This window comes from Leucoraja erinacea, chromosome 6 (assembly GCF_028641065.1).
Source record: "Leucoraja erinacea ecotype New England chromosome 6, Leri_hhj_1, whole genome shotgun sequence".
In the NCBI taxonomy this organism is placed as follows: Eukaryota; Metazoa; Chordata; class Chondrichthyes; order Rajiformes; family Rajidae; genus Leucoraja; species Leucoraja erinaceus.
The window spans coordinates 14,913,823-14,919,822 of record NC_073382.1 but is presented as its reverse complement, the minus strand read 5'-3'; positions in this window follow the sequence as shown (position 1 = coordinate 14,919,822).

The following is a 6,000-nucleotide window of genomic DNA, read 5'->3' as shown; positions in this document are numbered from 1 at the left end:
CCATAATCTTGTTTGACCCTTTTGGGAGACTAGCTTCCCCCCCCCCCCCCCCCCCCCCCCTCCGAGCAGAAGCTGAAATGATGCCCCTGTTTGACAGCTCCGGCACCTCAAAAATTATCACTGCAACACTGCTTACTATTAGCTAAGGTCAGCTGACAGTGTCTGAGCTAACAAAAATAGTCACTGAGATAGAGTCATAGAGTGATATAGCATGGAAACAGGCCCTTCGTCCCACACCGGCCCACGTGTCCCAATACAATAGTCCCACCTGCCCACATTTGGTTCATATCCCTCCAAACCTGGCCTATCCATGTACCTGTCTAACTGTTTTTTAAATGTTGGGATAGTCCCAGCCTGGACTGCCTCATTTGGCAGTTTGTTCCATACATCCACCAGCCTTTGTGTGAAGAAATCATCCCTCAGATTCCTATTAAATCTTTTCTCCTTCACCTTAAACCTATGTCCTCTGGCCCTCGATTCACCTACTCTGGGAAAAAGACACCCGATCTGTTCCTCTCATGATTTTATACACCTCTATAAGATCATGCCTCATCTTCCTGCACTCCAAGGAATAGAGTCCCAGCCAACTCAACCTTTCCCTATAGCTCAGACCCTCTAGTCCTGGCAACATTCTCTGTACCCTTTCTTCTTTGTACCTTTTCCAACTTGACAACATCTTTCCTATAACATGGTGCCCAGAATCATGACATTGCTTCCTCCGTGTCTTGGAATAACATTGTACATTATGAAACCTTAATATCAGAAGCCCTTGAGAACTGAAGGAAGAAGATCTGCAAAATGGCCATCCAATTTGATTTTCCAAGTGTGCGAACAGACTTTGTGAACAGCAAAATCTGCAGACTCTTTTTAAGGAAGTGTAAGTGATGAGATAAAGGAACAGAATCCATTTTGAGAAGTCTAACCAGGAGAGGACCTTCACAGTAAATGTCCCGATTCTGGAGAATGTTGTAGAGCAGAGGTATCCAGGAATGCAGGTACATGTTTCCTTGAAAGTGGCGTCACAGGTAGATAGAGTTGTCGAGGGTTTGGGCACATTGCTGGGCCGAAGGGTTTGTTTCCATGCTGTACGACTATGTTTTATCTCCTCCACTGGGATTTGGTGGCAGGTGGAAAAGGTATGGAGTCAGCTTCAGCTTGAATTGACGCATCTTGGAAAGAATGATTATTAAGTACCTGTATCAATCTGAAGAGAGCTGGATTGAATGATTTAAAAATGTAGAGCAGCTCCAACTCAGGTAATGCAATTGAGTGACGCCTGTGTGATTCCCACAGGGATAACTAAGGTTCTGAGGTCATGAGCAATCCAAGTCAGAAAGTATCCTGAATGTGAAATGTCAAAGACAAATGTAGAGAAAGATTTGACTGCAGCCTCCCAGAAACAAATGCTACTTGCCACGTTCCATCAGTTCATGCCTGAATGTTGAAGAGTTATAAGTGGAAATGGAACATTGTCTAAACACCTTACTACTGAGTACGCAGACCACATCGAGAGCATCAAATACAGTAGATGAGGTTAGAGGAGATGCATGTGAACCTCTGTCTCACCTAGAAGGGCTGCTGGGGTCACTGGATGGATGTGAGGGCTGTTGCAGTGGTAAGTACCCGAGGAGGGGCCGGTTTGGGTGGGAAGAGACGAGTGAACTCGTTGGGTGTGGTCTCTGCAGAAAGGGGTGGGGTTGAGATGATGTGACTGTTAGTGGGATCACATTGAAGCTGGCAGAAATGTGGGAGAATGATGTGTTGGATGCGGAGGCTGGTGGGCTTAAAGGTTAGAAGCAGGATAACTCTATCTGTTCCATCCAGGAGCAAAAGAAGAACAATGGGGTACAGAGGAGATGTAGGAGAGAGATTCATCTACAACAGGAAACCACACTAACTAAAGAAAGTGGACATTTCGAATGTCTTAGAATGGAGAGCCTCGATCATGGGCTTGGATGCAGCAGAGAGTAGTGAATGACATTTTTGCAAGACGGAGGGTGGGAGGAGGTGTGGTCAGATCATCGGTAAAGCAGGTAAAAGTGGTTGTGCTTCAGAGACTACTCTGAGCACCTTATAGACTGATGTTCTATGGAAGGGATGATTTACCTCCCATAACTATAAGACTGATAAACGGACTTAGCCCCCTGCCAAAGTATTGTGGTATTATGCAATAATAGTGTAAGGCTGAGCAGAGGGGCACTAGGACCCTGTGTGCCAGAAGCCAGGCTCCAGTAACCGGATGTGACTGGAACCCAGGGTGTGGGCAGTTAGAGAGAGGCCTGGGCTTACACGAGGCTGTTGCAGTTGCTGCTGTTATTGTACAGATTAAAGGTATACTCTGTTTACGTCGTGGTACGAGCCTTATTACAAGCATAACTCGACATGGTGCCAGAACTGGGAGACTTGTAAGCAAGAAAATAAATAAAGAAGAAGAGGACGGTGTATCGTTTTGGGCGGGAAATAGGAGACGAGCTGGCAGATATGGCGCAACCTACACCAACTGCTACGTTCACAATACAACCTCCAGAGCCATTCGATTTTACCAAGCCTCAAGAATGGGAGCGTTGGATCAGGAGATTCGACCGCTTCAGGCTTGCAAGCAATTTAAACGCGACGTCGGCAGAAAACCAGGTGAACACGCTAGTGTATTGCATGGGCGATGAAGCAGAAGATGTGCTAAAGGGGCTAACGCTAACTGCAGATGAGAGGAGGGTGTACACGGATGTCAAGGCAGGCTTTGATGCATTTTTTGTGCCTAAAAAGAATGTTATCTATGAAAGAGCCAAGTTCAATCAGCGTGTGCAACTGCCAGGAGAAACGGTGGATTCCTTCATCACTGCTCTATACGGATTAGCTGAACACTGCAACTATGGACAGTTACAGAACGAGCTGATCCGCGACAGGTTAGTGGTTGGGCTGAGAAACGTCTCATTGTCCGAAAAGCTACAGCTAGACAGAGACCTAACCCTTGAAACTGCTATAACAAAGACAAGGCAGTCTGAAGAAGTTAGACGACAGCGGTTTGACTTAAGAGGAGAAAATAGCGGTGCTAGCAAGTGCTCAAATGTTGATGCTGTGCATGCTAAAAGCTACAGAAAACCCAAATTTCCCTCAAAGCCTCAGCCACAAGCACAAACACCAGGCAAAAATAAATTTAATACACAGCCACAGCCAGGTTCAAAGGCCTGCTATAGATGTGGAAAAATGCCCTCGCATGGAAAATTGGAATGCCCTGCTAAAGATGCTGCGTGTCACAACTGTGGCAAAAAGGGACATTATGGCAAAGTGTGCAGAAACGGTGCTAAATCTCTCAATGCTGTCACTACAGAGGAAGAAGAGAGCTTTTTCCTGGGATCCGTGGATGCTGGAAAAGACCCGTGGACGGTGCAGCTACAAGTGAGACAAAAAAAAGTGTGCTTTAAAATAGATATGGTGCTGATGTCACCGCCATGCCAGCGGAGGTGTACCATGACATTACAGGGGGGCATGATGTGAAGTGCCTGGCAGTGTCGACACGCCCATTGTTTGGGCCAGGGGGCAATGCACTCTCTGTCCTGGGCGTAGCCAGAGAAACACTGCGCAGAGGCAACAAGACAGCCATAGAGGACATTTATGTAGTCAAAGACCTGCACACTGCACTGTTGGGAAGACCTGCCATAGAACGGCTTCAGCTTGTGTGCAGGGTTGACGGCATCACCTTGGGATCAGAGGACACCAACATCTATGTAGACTCTGTCATCAGCAACATTCCTGTCAGTGGAGATTATCTGAGCAGCCTACGGGAGCACCTACAGGCAGACAGCACATGCTCTGCACTGATGGAGTACTGCACAGACGGCTGGCCCGACAAAAGCCAACTGCAGGGAGTGCTGAGACATTACTGGGCTGATAGAGCAGTGCTGACTGTGCACGATGGGCTGCTGCTGCGGGGCACGAGGCTCGTCATCCCATCAGCCTTACAAGGTGATGTGCTGCAGAGACTACACGAAGGACACCTGGGGGTGACAAAGTGCAGGGGCCGGGCCAAACAGACGGTATGGTGGCCAGGACTCAGCAGCCAGCTGAATGACATGGTGCTGAAATGTAGAACCTGCATCCAAGAGAGAAGGAACGTCAAAGAGCCGCTGATGCCAACGGAGATGCCAGACAGGCCTTGGCAAACCTTGGGAGCTGACCTATTCACGCTGAAAAACAAGACTTATCTGCTAGTCGTAGATTATTTCTCAAGATATGTGGAAGTTGCGCTACTATCACCCACAAGGTCCACAGATGTGGTGGTGCACCTGAAATCCATATTTGCTCGTCATGGAATTTGTGAATTTCTTAAAAGTGACAATGGGCCCCAGTTCTCAAGTAGCCACTTTAAATCCTTTGCAGCAGAGTATGGCTTTATGCACATCACGAGCAGCCCCAGGTTTCCTCAGAGCAATGGGGAGGCGGAACGCGCTGTACAAACCGTGAAAAACTTGCTAACAAAGGCGTCAGACCCATATCTTGCATTGCTGGCCTACAGAGCAACCCCTCTACTAAACGGCTATAGCCCAGCCGAGCTGTTGATGGGGCGCCGCCTCCGCACTACAGTTCCTGCCCTTCCAACCCTGCTGAATCCAGTTTTGCCTGACTACAACGCGCTGGGGGCCAAAGAAAGGGAGAAGAGGTGGAACGACGCAAGATCCTTTGACAAGAGGCACGGAGCGAGAAATCTGGAGCCACTAATACCTGGGGAGGATGTGTGGATCACCGATGCACGAGTCCAGGGCAAAGTGCTATCTACACACAATGCACCTCGCTCTTATATCGTCCAGGTGCCTCAGGGCACACTGAGGAGGAACCGGCAGCACTTGGTGCCGCTGCAGACCAACAGTGAGGTAGTCGACGCGGATGAGCCACCGGTGGGAGAAGAGCCAGCTCCACCAGAGCCAGCTCCACCCCAGCTCCACCAGACCCAGCTCCACCAGTGACAGCATCACCCAGCGGAGAGGGCCCCACCACAGAGACTGTGCGGACAAGGTGTGGGAGAGAGGTTAGAAAGCCGAAGAGACTTGATTTGTGATTTATTGATCTGTTTTCTACAATAAAGAATGTGAAATGTGATGTGAAAATGTTCTGTAAACCTGTTACATTTACCTGAAACCTGAAAGAATAGTTCACAGTATGGTAACGTGTAAGTTATTTTATTTCTATTTTGCATGCTTAGATCAGGGACAGGTCTTCCAGCAAAAGGGCAGAATAAACCCCTTAAGACCTGCAGAGACAAAGGTAGTCCACCCTTTGTTCTCAAAGAAAGGGAGATGTGGTATTATGCAATAATAGTGTAAGGCTGAGCAGAGGGGCACTAGGACCCTGTGTGCCAGAAGCCAGGCTCCAGTAACCGGATGTGACTGGAACCCAGGGTGTGGGCAGTTAGAGAGAGGCCTGGGCTTACACGAGGCTGTTGCAGTTGCTGCTGTTATTGTACAGATTAAAGGTATACTCTGTTTACGTTGTGGTACGAGCCTTATTACAAGCATAACTCGACAAGTATCGCGCACCAACCACCAACCTGGACACACTGCAGCAGCTGTCGATCAGAACGCCTGTTGATGTTTAGTAGAGTGTAGAGTGTTTAATTTAATTTGTTCAGGATATATGTATTTTTACTTCTATTTATTTGTTGTTATTTGTACTGCACACTGAATGGACACTGGTTGAGCAACGTTTTTTTTGTTTTCTCTGGGTATGTGAGTACTCAGGAAAATGACAATAAAGGTATACTGATACTGATAACCTTACTGTAATGGCAAATTTCCAACATTTCCAGTGTCCTCTTGGCTAGTTGCCATTACACACAGGTAAGTAGGAGTGGCCTTACACAGACCTAATAGAACAGATCTGCCTGTCGTTATTTCCAGTTTAATTTGTTGTTTTTTGAAGTAGTTCCACAAACAAAGAGATGAACGTACCAGGGCGTTCCTTATTCTGCATGCAAGCTGTAGCTGGCTGCTCTGTCCCTGGTGCCCT